General features: G+C 42.9%; 1 protein-coding gene and 1 long non-coding RNA gene across 4 annotated transcripts in view; one reads left to right on the top strand and one right to left on the bottom strand.

The window, feature by feature from the left end:
- The window catches only part of RCBTB1 (RCC1 and BTB domain containing protein 1), a 49,915-nt gene extending 40,103 nt beyond the window's left edge, over positions 1-9,812 (bottom strand). For both annotated transcript variants that reach the window (XM_035003432.1, XM_035003431.1), the window contains exon 1: positions 9,697-9,812. The gene's annotated coding sequence lies outside the window, so the exon portion shown is untranslated. The remainder of the gene's footprint in view (positions 1-9,696) is intronic.
- A 79-nt stretch (positions 9,813-9,891) lies between these two features.
- On the top strand, positions 9,892-16,628 carry LOC118009455. Of its 2 annotated transcripts, XR_004678934.1 has the most exons (3): positions 9,892-10,365; positions 13,870-13,969; positions 14,920-16,628. It is a non-coding gene; the product is annotated as an uncharacterized LOC118009455 (long non-coding RNA). The 2 variants fall into 2 exon arrangements; XR_004678935.1 differs by lacking the exon at positions 13,870-13,969.
- The last annotated feature ends 2,253 nt before the right edge of the window (positions 16,629-18,881 follow it).

The raw sequence follows: 18,881 nt of genomic DNA on the forward strand, positions 1-18,881 counted from the left end.
TTAGGAAGGAAAGTTCAGATTAAAGAAATCCTGAATGGAACATTTCTAAAAGACATATAGCCTTCTTAGAACTTTCCAGCATATACAGCAATTCAAACTAAACCAACTATTTGTTATGATGACCAGTCTTTCTAGGGCTTGATTGATAATCATAAAAATGAGTTGTAATTAGTATGTCCGTTATATTAAATAATCACCTCTGAAGTACTTCAGTAAGATAATCTTTTTTCTTTTTGCAACATTTTTTCTGCCTATTATTTAGGAAGTACTTTCTCATAAAAAGCCTTATGGTATGTTCAGCCTCAGCTGTCACTCACTGGGCATTAATAGGTGAATCAATGAGTTCTTGTTTTTTTGCCATATGGAAAGAAAGCAAGGAGAACAGAAATGAGAAATGAAAGCAGAGGATGGAAAAGAGTTTTAACACCTTCAGAGGCTAATATGCCAACTCACTTGGATCTCCATATTTTCTCTGGCACTTGAAAATATATCCCATATTCCCACAGACTTTTTCTGTGTCCACTGGTCCTACAGATCAAAATCCCATTCCCTGGATGGCTTTTCCTAGTGACAAGCACTGTCCCTCAGAAAGCTCATGGCATGGAGAAGAAAAGGTTATTTTATTTTACACTCTGAAAGCAAATTTAGTCAAGAGGACAAACACAGACCTTCCAATTTTAGAAATCTACATTTAGAACTAGAAGACTAAAGGAGTAATGTAGCAACCAATCTTTTGATCCCTCTAAGAGCACACTTATTTTCCCTTCCCCTAGGAACCAAGTAACTGTTAAAGGAAGGTTTGCTTTACTGATCTAGCAAAAAATATATTTGAATACACTTACAAAATTTTTAAAAAACAACAGGAAATGGAGAAATCAGTCCAGGAAAACTCTGTTTTTGATAAAATAATGCTCTCAATAACAGGAGAAATTAGAATTATGACTTACAAATGGGTCTTCCGCACAGATCCCAACCTTCGTTCTAACCAGCATGTATTTGGCAAAAAAGGAGACGGACGCAACCAGTGGGAAAGTACACCTCAGAATCTGTCTTCTGCTGGCCTAAAAGCTTGCTGAGGAAAAGAGGTCAGAATAGTATGAAGAGCCCCGCGGAACTGGTTAGCACCAAGATTCTGGCTCTTCTTACACTGTCAATCTTAGGGCAGGATGTGAGTTAGTATCGTTTCTTATCATGGAGGCGGATATTCTTACAGTAAACATAAGGACTCTGAATGCTGAATCAATCTGTTTAAAAGCGACCTGTCCACGCTTTAGCATACAAGATGTAGCCTGGTATAGGCTATTTGAAAACAGCTGTGTCAAATATGAAAAAAGATTTCTTTTAATTGCAAAGAAATTTATTTAAATTAAAGCACTTACATGTAAGTACATTGGAAATTTCTAATAGAGGTTTTTCCATTTTCATAACTGGATGGGTAATTATTTGTTATCAGCTTAAGTTGCTAAGCTGCCTTACAATAGGAATTTATTCATAGCTAATGACTATTGATAAAGTCTAAGATGCCTTACCAAAAAAGCACTATGTATGATAATGTGAACAAAATAATAGCATATATTAATTCTTCTTCTGACAATGACCCCACATACCAAGAATGCTGGGGGGAAATCATAAGGAGCAATACATTCATGGTCCCTGGCTCTGAGGAGATTATGGTCTAATAGAAAGATCTTAGGAACTAGAAACCTAGAACACAAGTGTAAGTAGAATAACTATGCAAACAATAGGATACCACATACAAATACATGGTCCATGTGATATGTATCAATGTATAAACGGAAAAAAATTACTTGCACAATAAGTTAAAACTATGTGAAAATGATGTATTCTAGAAAACTGCTACATGAAATCCCAGAAATCAAATTCTTAGTATTCTAGCAGATGATGAAATGAAAGCATTTCCTCAGGGAGGATCACCCAGTTTCCTGCAGGAATGAGTGTTTTTCATAGCTTTCTTCCTTTTTCACCAATGGAAGTTCCTGTTTGAGCACAAAAGATTTAAGTGTGTAGCCATCTTTCTCTATTTTGGGGGACTGTATTTCAATTCTAGTACAACTCTCAAATAGACGAGTTCTAGGGTTTTAGGTAAACTTTGGGGGTGCAACTTCACAGCCTGTCATGTCCTACATCTGTGCTACAGCAAAATAAATTCAAGAAACCGCTCAAGTTACAGAAGAGCCAAATGTTAGGCTCATCGATTTCTTCCATACTTACTCTGATGAGCTGTTTGAGACTGAAGAGATGCTACACCTCTTAGATACCAAACGTATTTCCAAGGTCCAGACAGGCCTCTAAGATAGACTCGGCCTCAAAACTTTATAAATCGGGGGCGCCTGGGTGGCTCAGTTGGTTAAGCGACTGCCTTCGGCTCAGGTCATGATCCTGGAGTCCCGGGATCGAGTCCCGCATCGGGCTCCCTGCTCGGCAGGGAGTCTGCTTCTCCCTCTGACCCTCCTCCCTCTCATGCTCTGTCTCTCATTCTCTCAAATAAATAAATAAATCTTTAAATAAAACACAACTTGGGCGCCTGGGTGGCTCAGTCGGTTGAGCGACTGCCTTCGGCTCAGGTCATGATCCCAGGGTCCTGGGATCGAGCCCCGCATCGGGCTCCCTGCTCTGCGGGGAGCCTGCTTCTCCCTCTCCCACTCCCCCTGCTTGTGTTCCCTCTCTCGCTGTGTCTCTTTCTGTCAAATAAATAAATAAAATCTTAAAAAAAAAAAACACTTTATAAATCAAAATATACTTTATTTTTTAAAAAAGATTTCATTTGAGAGCGCGCGCGAGCATGCGCAAGCACACACAAGCCGGGGGGGGGGGGGGGGGGGGGGGGAGGCAGTGGGAGAAGGAGGCGCCGTCTCCCTGCTGGGCAGGATCCCAGGACCCTGGGCTGGATCCCAGGACCCTGAGCTACCCAGGGACCCCTAAATAAAAATACACTTTAAAACTACTGCACTGGTTCCATGGTATAAGTACTGCAAAGAAGCAAAGTTTCAGAGATTTACTGAGATACTGATATTTTACTGCCCCAGCTGCTAGAATTTGTCACCCACTTCTCTTTTCTGCAAGCTTACCTTACTAGAAGAATGAAGGGGAATGTCCTGAATACTTGACAAATTCCACAAAGACAAAGGGGCTCCGAACCCGTGGCATTCTCCAAGAGTTTATGCCATCCTTCATAAAGATGCAGATGAACAGGTGACAAGGTAATCCTCCTACTTTCATTTAAAAACAGACATTTGTAGAATTTCCTAACATAGTGACTACCCTCTGCCTCATCAGTTTTGTTCAAATTTGTTACTCACTTGAGAGGACATCTGTCACTTCCCAACTGCCAGTAAGTTACTTTACTTGAAACACAATTTGCAATTATGGCCTCTGGAAGCAATTCTTTATCCCCATCATCCAAAGGGCCACTCTCATTTCATTGCACAGAAGCTTTAGGCAATTCTAAGACAGGGAATCTGACAGCTCATTGTAAGTGAAGAAATAATTCAACTGAAGCCATGTGCTCTGGTTAGAAAAGCAAACAACCCAAGTGGCAACAGTATTAGCAGGGAAAAAAAAAAGATATCCAGGGTTGTGAAGCTGACTGTAATCTCATAGAAGTATTGCTTTTATGAGATACTTCTATTTTTAAAAGGAAACCAGAAAAGAAACTTTCATGACTTGCAATAATTTCTATAGTTTTGTTCATTGCACCAAACAGACAAAGCTTTGTAAAACAGATCACATAAAAATAGATGGGTCATAAGGCTAAAGAAATGGATAGAGCACAGTAATACCTGATTTTATTTTTCTAATGTGTTCAAGGCTGGAATAGAGGGCTCCAAGCTCAAATCCATTTATGGTATCATGAACCTTTCCTATGTGAAAAGCGCTAATGTGATTTCATCTACTAGTCTCTAAAAGTATTAAAAGTATCAACCAGGGTGGCTGGGTGGCTCAGTAGATTAAGCGTCTGCCTTCGGCTCAGGTCATGATCCCAGGGCCCTGGGATGGAGCTCCACATCGGGCTCCCCGCTAAGTGGGGAGCCTGCTTCTCCCTCTCCCTCGGCCCCTCACCCCACTCATGCTCTCTCTCTCAAATAAATAAAATCTTTAAAAAATATAAATGAATAAATAAATGAAGTATCAACCATACCCTGCGATGGCCTAAAGCCAAATTAAAATTCCAGCAGTAGACAGGCATAACCATACTGTATTCACTTGATAAACGTTTACTGGATGTCCTCTAGGTAAAAAGGACACAAAGCCAACACTGCAACCCCCTCCCCTGCCCCTAGCGGAACTTACATGGTGTCAGAGGGGCCTAGGCACTTAAACAGATGTTCCCCAGAGTGGCCACGGCTCTGATGGGGAGGTGTGAATGCCATGGGAAGACCAGAATCGGGGAGGGTCAACTCCCTGAGAAGACAGGCAGGGAACAGTGACTATGCACACACCAGGTGCAAGAACTGAAAGAAATTTAGCCTGGCTGCAGCAGAACCCTTAGCCTTTATCCTAAGAGAAACATTTAATCACTGAAAGACCTTAAGCAGGGAAGTGGTGTGATCAGATGTAGGTCTGTTAAAGATGACTTTGGCTGAACGTAGAGAGCAGATGGGGATGAAGAAAAAGAACTCAGAGGGAGCCTAAGGTGGCTGCGGTAAGGCAGGAAAGAAAAGAGCCTGTACCAAGGAAATGGAAATGGAGAAACCTGGACAGGAGACAGACTCGAGTGGATTCTGTAACTGACTGGGAGGAAAGGAGCTGAATAAGGGAAAGAGGGAGCCAAGGGTTATATCCAGCTATTCAGCTGAAGTAACTGAGTGAACGGAGTGCCACTCACTAGGACAGAGAACACAGCCAATTTTGGGGGAGGATGAGGAATTCTACCCTGGACATTTTACGTTTAGCTACCTATGGGATATCAAAGTGGATATGTCCAATAGGTAGATTTATAAATCTGAAGATCAAGAAAGATCTGGATTGGATATTTGGAAATTTGGCACGAGATCACCGAGGGAAAAGCATATGGAGCAAGGAGAGAACAGGATCTTGGAAAGAACTCTAAGAAAGTCCAATAGCAGAGAGACAAGGAATACCCTGCAGAAGAGTCTGGTCTGTGAAGGAACAGGCAGAGTAGGAAGAAAACCAGGAGAAAACGGTGTCATAGAAGCCTAGGGACATGAATATCACACAAAGAAGGTAGTGTCAGGGTCTAATGCTGCTGAGACCAAACTAGGTAAGGACAAAGAAAGATCCACTGGATTTAACAACAATCACTGGTGACTTCCACAAGAAGAATTTTGTTGAAGTTGTGGGTGGACAAGGCCAAATTGCACCAGGTTGAGGAGCATGTGAAAGGTGAAGAGGAGGAAACAATATAAACAACACATGTTCACGACACGAAGTTTGTGAAGGAAAAGAGAAATAGGTTGAAGGACATATTTTGGGTGATCTCTTTGTTTTAAACATGTGAGAGACTTAAAAAATATATTTTTAATGATTTTATTTTCAAGTAATTTCTACACCCAATGTGGGACTCGAACTCACAACCCCGAGACCAAGAGTCACATGCTCTTCCGACTGAGCCAGCCAGGTGCCCCCAGAGACTGAAAAATATTTAAATGTTAATGGGAAGGAGCCCGTAGAGAGAAAGATAAGGACAGGACATAACAACTAAATAAGGTTTCTGAGAAAGTAACAGAAGTGGAATCTGAAGCAGAGGTACAAGATAAGCTGTAGAAAGGGGGAGAGTCTTCTGTGAAAACACAAGAGGAGGAAAGGATAGATATGGATAGAAGTGAGTTTCAAGGTTGGGGCACCAGAAGTTGGAAGCTATTTCTTTCTCTTCTCTTTCTCTACCCCTCCCTCTACATTTTTCACTTCCACCAGCAATTTATGAGGGTTCCAACCTCCCCATATCCTCACCAACACTTATTATTGTCTTTTTTATCATTGCCAACCTAGTGGGTGTGAAGTAGTATCTCACTATGGGTTTGATTTGCATTTGGGGCCATTCTCTTTTGAGGTCACCTTTTTCTCCCTGTGAGAAAAGAGGACTGACCAGAGGAACCTATAGAGGTGCTAAGACAGAGCCCAGGGGAAGTTGGAAACCTTAAGTCTGTAGAAGTACCCATCTGAGCTCCTGTGAGTTTTTCTTCTCCAGTGAAGTGGTTTGTTCCCCTTAAACTGATCTAACCGGACTTGGAATGGGAAGTTGCTCGTTTAAACATAATGAGACAAGTGCTCCTGAACAATAGATCATCTGCTTGCTGAAAGTCCTGTAATATACACATTTGAAATGACAGTTTGCCTAAGATTCACTCTTCTTGACCCTTGAGAACAAAGCACCTCTCAAACATGTGTTCACTGCAGCAGATCTTACATTTGTACTTTAAGTATTTACAACTACAATCATGGTACTAAATTCATCAAACGGCAAACTGCAAGAAAACACCACATATCCATTCACCTCAATAATGGGTAATTCCTTTAAAACATGTTCACTGATTTTTGACGTAACCAGTTACCCCGTAGAGTACAAGATACTGTCACAGCAGTTAAATTTATTCAGTAAGTACATCCTTATGTAATATGAAGTAAAGATTTAATAATTTAGAGATTTATCACTAAGGCACACTACTGCATATCCTGATCTCAGTTTTGTGCTCAGGGATCACATCTTGGGACTGACATATATGTGAACCAGATTTACACCAAGGATTATATGGCACAAGGTGCTATGTTGTTGTTTCAATCATCTTTTGCTAAGTAACATACCATCCCAAAACTCAGTGGCTTAAAACAAGAGCTGTTTGTTATTTCTTTCAATTCTGTGAGGTACTCATGAGGTCATGGGCACTGGGAGCTTAAGTAAAGGCTGACACGGGCCTCACTCACATAGCGCGGCCACTGCAGGTGGTCTCTCCTCCGAGATTCAAACGGAGCAGATAGAGACTCCATCTCTTAATGGGAGGTAGTGCAGTCAACATAGGGATGGGAAGAATTGCTGGCAGTAATCTCAGAAACACTTCACCACAGCTGTCAACAATATTACTAGATGTTTCCACTATACTAGTTGAGCTCATGACTGAAGCACTAGAACCCGACAGACTTGGTCCATCTCCAAAACTAAAACTTTTTCTTAAGCATCGAAAAGAACATCTCAGCAAACATACTCTTTTGCCCCTGTGGAATGCTAATCTCAGGAAAGCCATGGAATCTTCTTTTCTGGGGCTGTGGGAAGTATAGATACTATCTTTCGGGAATGGCCTGAGTATAGTCTTTCCCAACTGAAATTCATTACCTCCTAAAGTCCTTTCACACTTTACGATTTCTTAGGTATGCATGAGTATGATCTCATTTATTAAAATCTAATACTAAAAAAAAAACTCCATCTAAACTCAAAATTATATAGATCTGGCTAAGTTCCTCAATACTCAAACCTTTGCTATTGACTCTCCTAGACCCAGGTATGAACTAGATTTGTATATCACAGTAGCTCTTATTACCTGAACTCTATCTGAACACAGCAACCCAGTAAATTTGTATAGTAAAAAGGATGTATGCCCCAAAATATTAACTGCTGTTATCTTCAGATGGTATAATTATAGGTGATAGACATTCTTTTTTATGCTTCTGTAGTTTCTTTTTTTTTTTTTTTAAAGATTTTATTTATTTATTTGACAGAGAGAGAGACAGCAAGAGCAGGAATACAAGCAGGGGGAATGTGAGAGGGAGAAGCAGGCTTCTTGCCGAGCAGGGAGCCCGATGCGGGACTCGATCCCAGGACCCTGGGATCATGACCTGAGCCGAAGGCAGACGCCTAACGACTGAGCCACCCAGGCGCCCTATGCTTCTGTAGATTCTAAATTTCATTGCTTCCTTGCAAAATTAAAAAAAAAAAAAGTCTATATTGTGGACTTAATGTACTTAGAAATTTTAAAAAATTAAGTCCATGTTATGGCTCAAATACATAACTGATTTAATCACTTGATTAATCACTTGATTAACTGACCTCCTCTATGAAGTCTATTCTGGTTAAACTCAAACAACATTTATCATATGCCTCCTGTGCATTCCTCAACATGTACACAATATGTAACATTTTTAGATTTTTTTTTAAACCACAGAATATCTTAAAAATGTGTCCTAATGCCCTGGCTGTACTCTAGAATCCTTGAGCGTCCCCACCTTGTTTATGATGCATGAATTACTGTTTAATGTAGTACACACAGAAAGAATAATAATAATGGTCTTTGATTTCCTTTCAGTTTCACCTTCCCCACAGTGACTTTCAAATAAAGGAGGACACTGTCGACTTCCCAGCTTGAGCTGCTGATTAAGATGAAGCCAAAGCTCTTGCTAGAACACGTTGGCACTCTTCATTTTTAAAAACTGTAAAGAATTTTTTTAAGCTACAAACTAGGTAGCTTTTTAAGGCTATTTGCTTTCTGAAGTTCCCAGAATTTGATCATTTGGATCACACCCATAAAAATCACTGTAGAAGAAATCTCTTTAATGATTAATATCCTTCCTCTTCTTCTAGAGGGAAGAAAAAATAGGACCTGTCCAGAAGTACTTAATAAATAGACTGGTATTCACACAATGGATTAAAAGATACCCACCTCACAGATTAACTGCTATATTAACAGAATGGAAATACACAGTTACCTACTCAACCCTGAAAGCACTTCAGAGAGGTGAAATTCACCCAGTGCTCACTTCAAATGGATACTTTCTAAAGTTTAAAGCACACTATAAACTGCCCTCAGGGTTAGCTCATGTATCCATTCCTTTCAGCATGATATACCGTGATGTTTTGATGTTACTATTCCACAATGCACAACTGTCTCAGAAACTCAGTTTTTGCCCCCAAGAACTATAATCCCCCCCCAAATAGGCCAAAGTCAAATAAGACTTGGAATCTGAATTTTTAAGCAATATTATAATACTGCTTTATAAAATTGTAATCCCCAGCTGCAAAGATGACATCGGAATGTCTCGCATGCAAACAAATACACAAAAAGCCACTTACGAGAGAACAGAGCATGCCTCGATGGTCACCTCCTATAAAACAGAGTAGGTAGTATACCCGAGGGAGGACAAGAGAAGTATTTCACTCAGTTCGCCGCACTCCTGGATAAAGGTCCCTAAGTGAATGCCCCTTTGCGGAAGCCGTGTTGTGGAGGAAAGGGAAACAGTGGAGAATATGGTTTGTGACACCACTACCCTCCGGAGGTGAAGGAGGAGATGCTAAGATCTTGGCAAGGGCCGAGTGAGGATGGGGAGGAGAGTCGGAGGGGAGGTCTCTTCTCCGCAGAACAGCGCCGAGAGTGGTAACAGGCTTCAGCTGGGAGCAAAGCTGCGTCCCAACAGCTCAAAGAAGAGAGGGAGCCGGGAAAACTTTCGCTAGCCTCCCCCCACCCTTTCTCGCCCCCTCGGAAGAAACGCCAGCAGAGGTGCTCAGGGTGCCGTGCTGGCGTCGCAGACATCCGCCGGGACGCAGCGCCCCGCGGACCCGCGGCCGGGGGCCGGGGGGCCGGGGGGCCGGGGGGCCGAGGCCCGCAGCCGGAGGGAGGGAGCGGGCAGGAGAACGGGACGCGCCAGCCCGGCCCGCGGGGAACGGGAGCAAGGAGAAGGGCAGGGGCGGAAGCGGCGCCCGTGAACTCGGGCCCGCGCCCCACCAGCTACCTGGGACGCCAAGCCGCTGTCTCACGCCGTCCGGCCGGGCCCAGCCGCGGGGATCTCGGGAGCTCGGCGGGCCGGAGAACCCACTGGCAGCCGCGGCCCGGACGCCCGGCGAAGGGGAGGAGCGGGGGGCGGGCGCCAGGGGCCGGGCCGCCGGGTCACGTGGCCGGGCCGCCTCACGTGACGCCGACGCCGCGCGCGCCCGGCGGCCTCCGGGCTCAGCCTCCCACCTGGCGGTGCCCCGGAGTGGGCGTCCTTGGGCTCTAGGGCGGGGGTCTCCGAGGGGAGTCTCGGTGGAGCTCGGTGACCGCCGAGACTCGCAGGCTTTTGTCTCAGGGAGCCAGGGACGCTCGAGGGACTGGCTCCCGCTGCCCTCCCCGATGGCTTGTTTCGCCGTGGGGACGGCCGGCTAGCCTCCCGCGGGGACCGAGGACGGAAAAGCGACTGCACACTCCTCTCCCTGCCCCGTGGCGCGTCCTGCTCCCTCTAGCCTACCCAGGTGGTGCTGCCGAGGTCAGAGGGTTTCGGAGGAGGACTCGCTGAACTCCAGAGATGTCTCTCCCGCCCCCCATTTCCTACCGGTCCGAGAGCAGCTGCGCTAGGCGGGAAGGTAGGGAAGGTGGCAACTGGATCCTGACCCGAAGGAAGGAGGGAGTGAGGCATGGGGCCCAGGTGGTGAAAGGAAGGCTGACGTACCTCGGAAGCATGCCCCCAGGATTGTAAGGGACCTAAGACAGCAAATGACCCAACCCTTTCCTTCTTATGAATGAGTAAACTGGGGCCGGGGTTGCTTTGTGCTGCTCTAGCTTGTCATCTGTTGAGACCACAATCATCTTTATAAAGTATTGTACAGCCTTTGAAAACTCCAGTTCGCTTCACAGGCTACAGAATAAAGTCCAAACTTCTTGGCATAACTTTCTAAGCAGTCTTTTTCAGACTTACCTTTCCCGCTTGAACTCCCATGAATAAACAGAAAAACATTTTCTAAGTATCACCAAACAACTCAATCTACTGGAAGGAGGCTGCTTTTCCACATCTTCCAGCACTTCCTCAGCAGTACTTTAGGCTCTGGCTACAGAGAATTCCTGTTTTCCTTGACTACTCAACTTTTTTTGGATTACTAACTTTTCCCCTAAGTTGCTTTACCTGTCTTTGCATTCATTCATTCTTTCACGACTCTGAAATGCCCTGGAATCACTACCCTCTCCCTCTTAAAGAAAACCAGAGTCAGACAGTACTTAAGGCATTAAAACAGATTTTATTCAAAAACTATTGCCGTAGTGCAATCAAGCCCAGTTGTATACTGAGGTCTCTTTTCTCCTATTGCCAATAGTTCTGAATAAAATCTGTTTACTGCTTTAACTATTGTGGAGTTCTGGTTATCTTTAACAACACCCCAAGGTACTAATCAGTCTCCTACTCATCTTTCAAAATCCAGATCAAATACCACCTACTCCTGTGTTCCTTCTCTGCATCCTCCTCCCTGATTCAACAGCTTCAGCATTTGAAATTCATTCAGACAGTGTCTGCAGTAACTTCTTCCTAATTTCCTGGCAACTACATATTTTGATACATAAGTCTCACTCTGCCTAGAAATGTACATTTTCCATAAGAGGTAAATTGTCTATTGCTATCTTCTTCCTTAGATTATGAAGTCTTTGAAACAGGACTTCTGGGCTTAATACAATATCCACTGAATGAAGGTCAATGTGGTAGACCCTCCATATCCACTGAATGAAGTGGCACCATCAAGGTTGTAGCAGTTAGTGAATTTACTAAAAATTCTTGAGCCTACTTTGTTCAAAAAAAACAAAACAAAACAACAAAAACCCACACACAAAAAAACTGATGTCAGTTTCTTTACGCTACCATCTGATCAAAAGAGCTTCTGTAAAACATACTTGTTTGAGAAAAATATTGAGGTTTGGGGTTTGAGTCATCAAATACTTCCTGAGCACTCACTGCTTATCATGTGCCAGATGCTATACTTGGCACATCTTTGAGAGTAAAAGGTTGGATAAGACATGGTTGCTGATCTCAAGGAATATGTAGTTTGTTTCATTATTCCAGTACAGTGTGAAAAGTATGATACAGGGTGCCAGGTGAACACAAAGGAAGGACCACTATTAGAAGGCCAGGAAAAAAACTTCCTGGGAAAATGAATTTGGAGGACATGTAGTAGTTAGATGGAAGGGAGAGAAAGACCTTCCAGAAGAGAGAATAGTATGTTCAAAGGTAGGAAGGCATGAAACAGTATTATTTATTTAGGAAAAGTGAGTAACCCTATATAGCTGGACTTGGTGACCTCAGTTACTCTGGGACAAAGGAAACCTAATTGGTTAACATTGCTGTTAAGACTGACATATTTATTAGTATTAGTGTTATTTGTTGGATTCAGTAACTTTCTCTCAGACAAATCATAGCCTCTTAACCTAAAATTGGCCTGTAGACTAGTGCTAGGTGATTTTTTTACCTTTTTTTTTCCCAACTTCAAAAGCTCTCTGTAATTGTTATCTAAAAGTAGCAAAATTACTTGTTCCAAACAAGATTATTTTAGACCACTCTAAACTACTGGGCAAAATAACTCAATTTATAAGTAGTACTTTAAGGAAGAAACTTGGTTCTACTTCCATCAGGAAGGGAGGATCCCCCTTAATGTTCATGCTAAGACATGACTATGCTGGCAAAAAGTATCTGTCAAGAACCTAATGAAGGGTGCCTGGGTGGCTCAGTCAGTTGAGCATCCGACTCTTGGCTCAGGTCATGATCTCAGGATCATGGAATTGAGCCCTGTGTCAGGCTCCACGCTCAGTGGGGAGTCTGCTTGAGAGTCTCTGTCCTTCTCCCTGCTCATGTATGCTCTCTCTCAGTAAATAAATAAAATCTTAAAAAAAAAAAAAAAAAGAAGCCATAAAACCAGCAACTCTTGTAATGGCTAAATAGGAAACATTTATTTCACTATATAAGATTGCTTACCTGTTTATGTAATACACAGTTGTAACACACAGACATCTGTTCTGAAAGCCGCAAAAACAATATAATTATTTTTTTGAAAATTGAGGATAGAGTAAGTCTTGGGATTTTACAAATGTAGTAAAATATAGAATCTACCTAGAAAGAGATTCCACCTTGATTTTCTTTCTTTTTTTTTTTTTTTAAGATTTTTTTATTTATTTGAGAGAGAGGGAGAGAGAGCCAGGGGGTGGGGGTGGGGAAGGAGGGGCAGACAGAGGGGGAGAGACAGAGAATCCCAAGCAGACTTTCTGCTGAGCATGGAGCCCAATGAAGGGCTCCATCTCACAACCCCAAGATCATGACCTGAGCCGAAATCAAGAGTTGGACACTCAACAAAGCGCCCCTTGATTTTCCAATTAGCTTAACCGAACGGGTAAACGTGATCAGTCACAATTAGTTTTACAACCTCAAACTACTTTGGGGATAATTTCTGCTCTTATAGTTGGAATAAATAAACATAAAACAGGGAGGGGGGAAGATTGAGAGAAGTGGTAATGGAGAATTGGAAAAGAATTTTTATTCTAATTCCTTTTTTCCGTCACCCCAAGAACACATCAATAAGCAAACAAGTGTCTTAGCGCTGGCTAAAGTAGTAAAGTACTCTGCTGGTTGATTTCTTCCCCTGCACTGAGGGCAGATGCTATGCTGAACAGGTGACATAAAGAGATAAACCTACTCTGTTCCCTAGATCAGGCATGAGACCCTCTGAAGCACAGAACTTATTGTGTCTATGTTGCTCCTACACAAGACCACCTTCTGCATAAAGGTGACCCAATACACTCTGTTTAGAGTGGCTTCCTTGTCCTTGGTCAGATGAAAGAGCTTGTTAAATATGGAAGCCCTGCACTGACCACATGAACTGACAGTGCCATATTTACTTTATTCATCAGCAGTGGTGCTGGGGCCACCTTCATTTAGCAATGGCAGTACCACCAGGAGCAACATGGTTCATTAGGAAGCCACCAGCTTCTGGTAGGAGTTATGAGGTCTTTTGTCTTCCAGGGAGCTAGAGTTTTGACTTCAATTGACTGTGAAGCAGGACTGATCCTCTGGGTATTAGTATGTATCTTGATGACTTCTTGGAATGATGCTAGGGTGCTGATAGGGGGTAGGAAGAATATTCTCAGATGGGGCTTGCTTCATTGGTTTGGAATATTGCAGGTGACGTTACCTGGGACAAACAAAAGGACGCTATGAGTAAACAATCAGACAAATCCGGAATGGGGTACAAGAACCCTCCTAGCCTTGGTCTCTTCAAAAAGTTAAGTCTATTGGGGAAAAAGGGGAGGGGGACTGTCCCAGTTTAAAAGATACTAAAGAAAAATGATATTCAAATGTAATACACGAACCTTGGGTGGAATCATGGTTGAAAAATTTTTTGAAGCTGTAAAAGATATTTTGTGGAGAATCATAGAGATTTAATATGTGCCGATATTAGATATTAGGTGACTTTTAAATTGTTCTGTTATTTATTCAGATATGATCATAGTAATATTGAGAATGTCCTTATTGTTAGGAGATGCATACCTGAGTGTTTAAGGACAGAGTGTCATGAGGTCTGCAGATGGTTCAGCAAACAAACAAACAAAAAAACCAGATTAATACTGTACACATATTTATCCATGAAAAGAGAGAGCAAATATAACAAAATGTTAAATCTGGAAATGGTTTTTGTACTTTCCTTCAAATTTTGAAATTCTCATAGTAAAATGTTGGAAGGTGGGATGAGATGTTGACCTTTATACTCCAAACTAAGAAAGCAGGACATTTCAGTAATTTATTTACTCAAAAAGATCTTTTGAATGCCTACTGTGTGCTAAGCACTGTATTAAGCTTGGGTGAAATATACTGGTGAGAAATAGTAATGGTCTCTTTCACAGAAGCTATGCTATTCCAGCCTATCTCTCCTTTAAGACTGAAGGACTTACTCTCCCAGCTTCTGAGAAGGTGATGCACTGACCTCTTCAGTCATTTTCTTAACTAAAGAATGCTACCTTACCCAAGGTCATGCCCCTTCCAGGAGCACCTTGCAAGAAATGACTGATCAATGTGGGATTGTTAAGACCAGACTCCCTTACCTCAGTAAGGGACAATTCTAAAGAATCATCCCAGCTTCAGAACTTCCCACAGGGTTGGCTGAGCCCTGGTTGTGACCGTACTGAAGCCTATTTTCTTTCTGCCCAATCTTGCTTCCATCCCTTTCCTCCACAGATTCTGAGAGCATCTACCATTGAAGAGGCATTAAACACCCAAGTAGAATGACTCAGCCAGTTAGTGCCAAACAGCTTTTCCGTCAGCCACCCAGTTCTGGCACAGTGGATTCATGAACAGAAAAGACATGGTAACAAGGAGGAAAGCTATACATGGGCCCACAAGCATGATCTCCCACTCACCAACATTAATTTAACTATTCCCGTGGCCACATGATCAACCTGCCGGCAACAGGAATCATTGCTGAGACTCAGTACTGCACTATCCCTTGAAGATACCAAAGAGCTCCTTGGTGAAAAGGCAACCATATTGGACTCCTCCCACCCTGGATGAGGCAGTCACTCATTTCAACATGAATAGACTCATATTCTATGGGTTTGCCTTTCTTGCCTGCTGAGCCTCAGCCAACATGACTGTCCAAGGGCTTATATTGTATTTGATCCATCATTATGGCATCCCATATATCATTGTATCCAATCAAGGAACCCATTACATAGCAGAGGGATGTAGCAGTGGGCATATGACCATGGAATTGACTTTGGACCCGTCACATGGCATACCGCCCAGAAAGATTAGCTGAAGTACCAGCTTGGAGATGATACCCGTGAGGATAAAGTGCTACTCTCCAGGACGCAGTCATGCTCTGAATCAATCACCATTGTATGATGCTGTATCCCCCACAGGAGAATACCTGGAAGTGTGATCAAAGTTGTGGAAGCAGGAGCATCCCTATGTACCATCAATCCCAATGACCCACTGGGGGAATTTCTGTTTTTCATCCTCACAAGCGTAACCACAGGTTTAAAGGTCTTAGTTTCCAAAGGGGAAACATTTCTACCAGGAACAGCAAGAGTCTTCAATGAACTTTAAACTATACCACCACCCAGCATTTTGGGCCCTTCATGCCAAAGACCAGCAGGCAAGACAAAGATCCTCATGGGGGTAGTTGACTCTTATTATCAAGAGACAGTAGAGCTACGATTACACAGTGGAGACAGGGAGGCATATGTTTGGCATCCCGGTATTCAACTAGGACATCTTTTAGTACCTGTGCAATTTTGATGGCAAATGGACAAGAGCAGCAGGGGCAGCCCGAGAAGGACATGATAAACAGGAACTGGAACTCATCAGTTTTAAGAATCTGTCACTCCACGAGGTAAGTCACCTAAACCTTCAGAGGTGCTAATCAACAGTGAAGAGAATCTAGAATGGACCACAGAAAAGAGAGAGGATGAGTATTGGTTGCAGCCTAATGCCAGCTACAACAGCAGGGGGATGTAGTTCACGCTACTAACCTTCCTTCCAGGGAACAGGCCCGCCCGGAGTTCTGCAAGAAGCTACATCCAGAACTCATGTGAGGAAAACGCATCTGCACAAGGCATGGACCATCTGGGTACTCTACTGCCCTGTCCAGACTAGAGCTGTCAGCCCTCTGAGGAAGTGCTTCGGCTGAAGAGAATTGTTTTGCCCAAAGTCAGGCCCCTTTCTGGGGTCCACTGCCTGATGGATGTTCCATCTTGCTTTCTTTTGTTCAACAGGGGTTGATAGAGTACTCCCTAATAACTTCCTACATGCTAATCTCCATCTCAGAGTCGACTTGTATGTGACAGTCTCCCTTGTACAATGGCAGTGTGGAGGAGAAGACAAATAGGTGAATGCGTTTGTTATTTGTACTCTGAAGGAAATAAACAAGATGCAGTGATAGCAAATAACATGGAAGTTGTACTTGGAGAGGAGGTGGCATTTAAACCAGGAACCATAAAATAGACTGAATTTGGCCATGTGAGGAGCAGGTAGGAGAGTATGTTTCAGAAAGAGAGATTCTTGGATGAAGGCTCTTCCCAAAGAGCTTGGCATGTTGAAGTACCACTTAGAGCTTTGCAGGCTTTTAAAGGATTTTATTTCAAATGCAATAGGAGGCCTTTAAAGGATTTTTTAGGAGAGAGTAAAATGCTATGGTTTACATTTTTTAAAATTCTCTCTGATACACTGCAGAGAAGAGGTTGGATGGAAGTTAAGGAGGTTGTTACAACATCAAGAAACATGACCCAAAGTTTGCCCTTTTCCTCCAAACCATGTTCCAGGTGCCCAACACCCTAGAATTCCCAGCCCAGACAGCACCAGCCCACTTTCAGGACCTTAGTGGGCCTCTTCCTATGTCCAACCTCTAAGAACAGACTGCACACCCTTAGGGCCACGGGGTGTCCAGGGAGAGGCTGTTTGTAGGCTTGGAAATGGCGTGTCCACAGGCATGTGTGTGAAGCTTCTTTCGGTGCAGGATGGAGCCAGGATTGGGAAACAAAGAGGGTGAGCTGGGAGGCAGGGGCCGGGGTGGTGATCTCTCCCCATCCCCTCAAGGATTCCAAGAATTCTCAATTCAAGGTTTGGTCATCCAGGTCCTTAAAAAGCTGTATTTGTCAACTTAGGAGGATAGAACATATTTTATTTAACAAGTTGTTAGCTTGTTTTGGAACTTAAAATTTTTTACACGTATTGTATGCGGGCCTCCATTTGTAATTTTGCCCTGGGTTCTGTGAATGTTTGGGATGAGGCTGAAAGTCATAGTACCTACAAAGACCCATATGTAGACAAAGCTGGCTTCTTGTCACAGGTGTAGATGCCAGAGGATAATGGAACAATATCCTCAAAAGGGTGGAGGAAAATATCTGTTAATCTAGAATTCTCTATCCAGTGAAACTAGCATTCAAAGGTGAGGATAAAGACATTTTCAAACCATGACTAAGAGAATTTCCCACTCACAGACCCAGAAGGTAGAAAAATAAACCTGGAAGAAAAGATCAGAATGCAAGAATCAATGATGAGCAAAGAAATTAATAGAACATTGGTATATCTAAGTAAACACTGATTATAGAAAATTACCAAATTTAGACGATAAACACAGGATGAAACTAGCAATCAAATTGAAGGTGAAAGGCAAGTCAGAGTTAAAACATTCTACAGTCCTTCTGATGTTGAATATAAAATATGAAACATTTTCAGCTATAACTTTTAATATTTTTAAGGTAAACATCTTAAGCAAATATGCAAACAGAAAGAAATTTAAAAAGTAAATAGTTAGGGGGCACCTGGGTGGCTCAGTCATTAAGCATCTGCCTTCTGCTCAGGTCATGGTCCCAGGGTCCTGGGATCGAGCCCCACATTGGGCTCCCTGCTCAGCTGGAAGCCTGCTTCTCCCTCTCCCACTCCCCCTGCTTGTGTTCCCTCTCTCGCTGTGTCTCTCTCTGTCAAATAAATAAATAAAATCTTAAAAAAAAAAGAAAAAAAGTAAATAGGAGGGTGCCTGGTGATCTCAGCTCAGGTCTTGATCTCAGGGTCAGGAGTTCAAGCCCCATGTTGGGCTCCATGCTGGCCGTGGAGCCTACTTAAAAATTTTTTTTAAAAATATTTTATTTATTTATTTGTCAGAGAGAGAGAGAGCACAAGCAAGGGAAGTGGCAGGCTGAGGGAGAAGCAGGCTCCTTGCTAAGCAAGGAGCCCGATATAGGACTCGATCCCAGGACCCTGGGATCATGACCCGAGCCGAAGGCAGACGCTTAACTGACTGAGCCACCCAAGCATCCCCCCAACAAAAAAATTTTTTTTCTTAAAAACAGGATGCAGGACCAAAAAAAAATGAAAATAAGCTTAGCTAATAATACATATAAAATTGTCCTCATTTCAGTATGGAACATCAGGCACTAATTTATTCTTTGCAAATTTCCTCTAACCCAAACCACTGACCATTGAAATACCACCTTTCCCACTATTGTCCCCCAACTATAAATTATTTTTTATTTTTTACTTTTTTATTTTTTTAAGATTTATTTATTTGAGAGAGCGAGAATAAGAGAGGGGGGAGGGTCAGAGGGAGAAGCAGGCTCCTCGCTGAGCAGGGAGCCCGATGCAGGACTCGACCCCGGGACTCCAGGATCATGACCTGAGCCGAAGGCAGTTGCTTAACC

Source organism: Mirounga leonina, unplaced genomic scaffold (genome assembly GCF_011800145.1).
Source record: "Mirounga leonina isolate KUSES-001 unplaced genomic scaffold, KU_Mleo_1.0 Mir_127, whole genome shotgun sequence".
Taxonomy (NCBI): Eukaryota; Metazoa; Chordata; class Mammalia; order Carnivora; family Phocidae; genus Mirounga; species Mirounga leonina.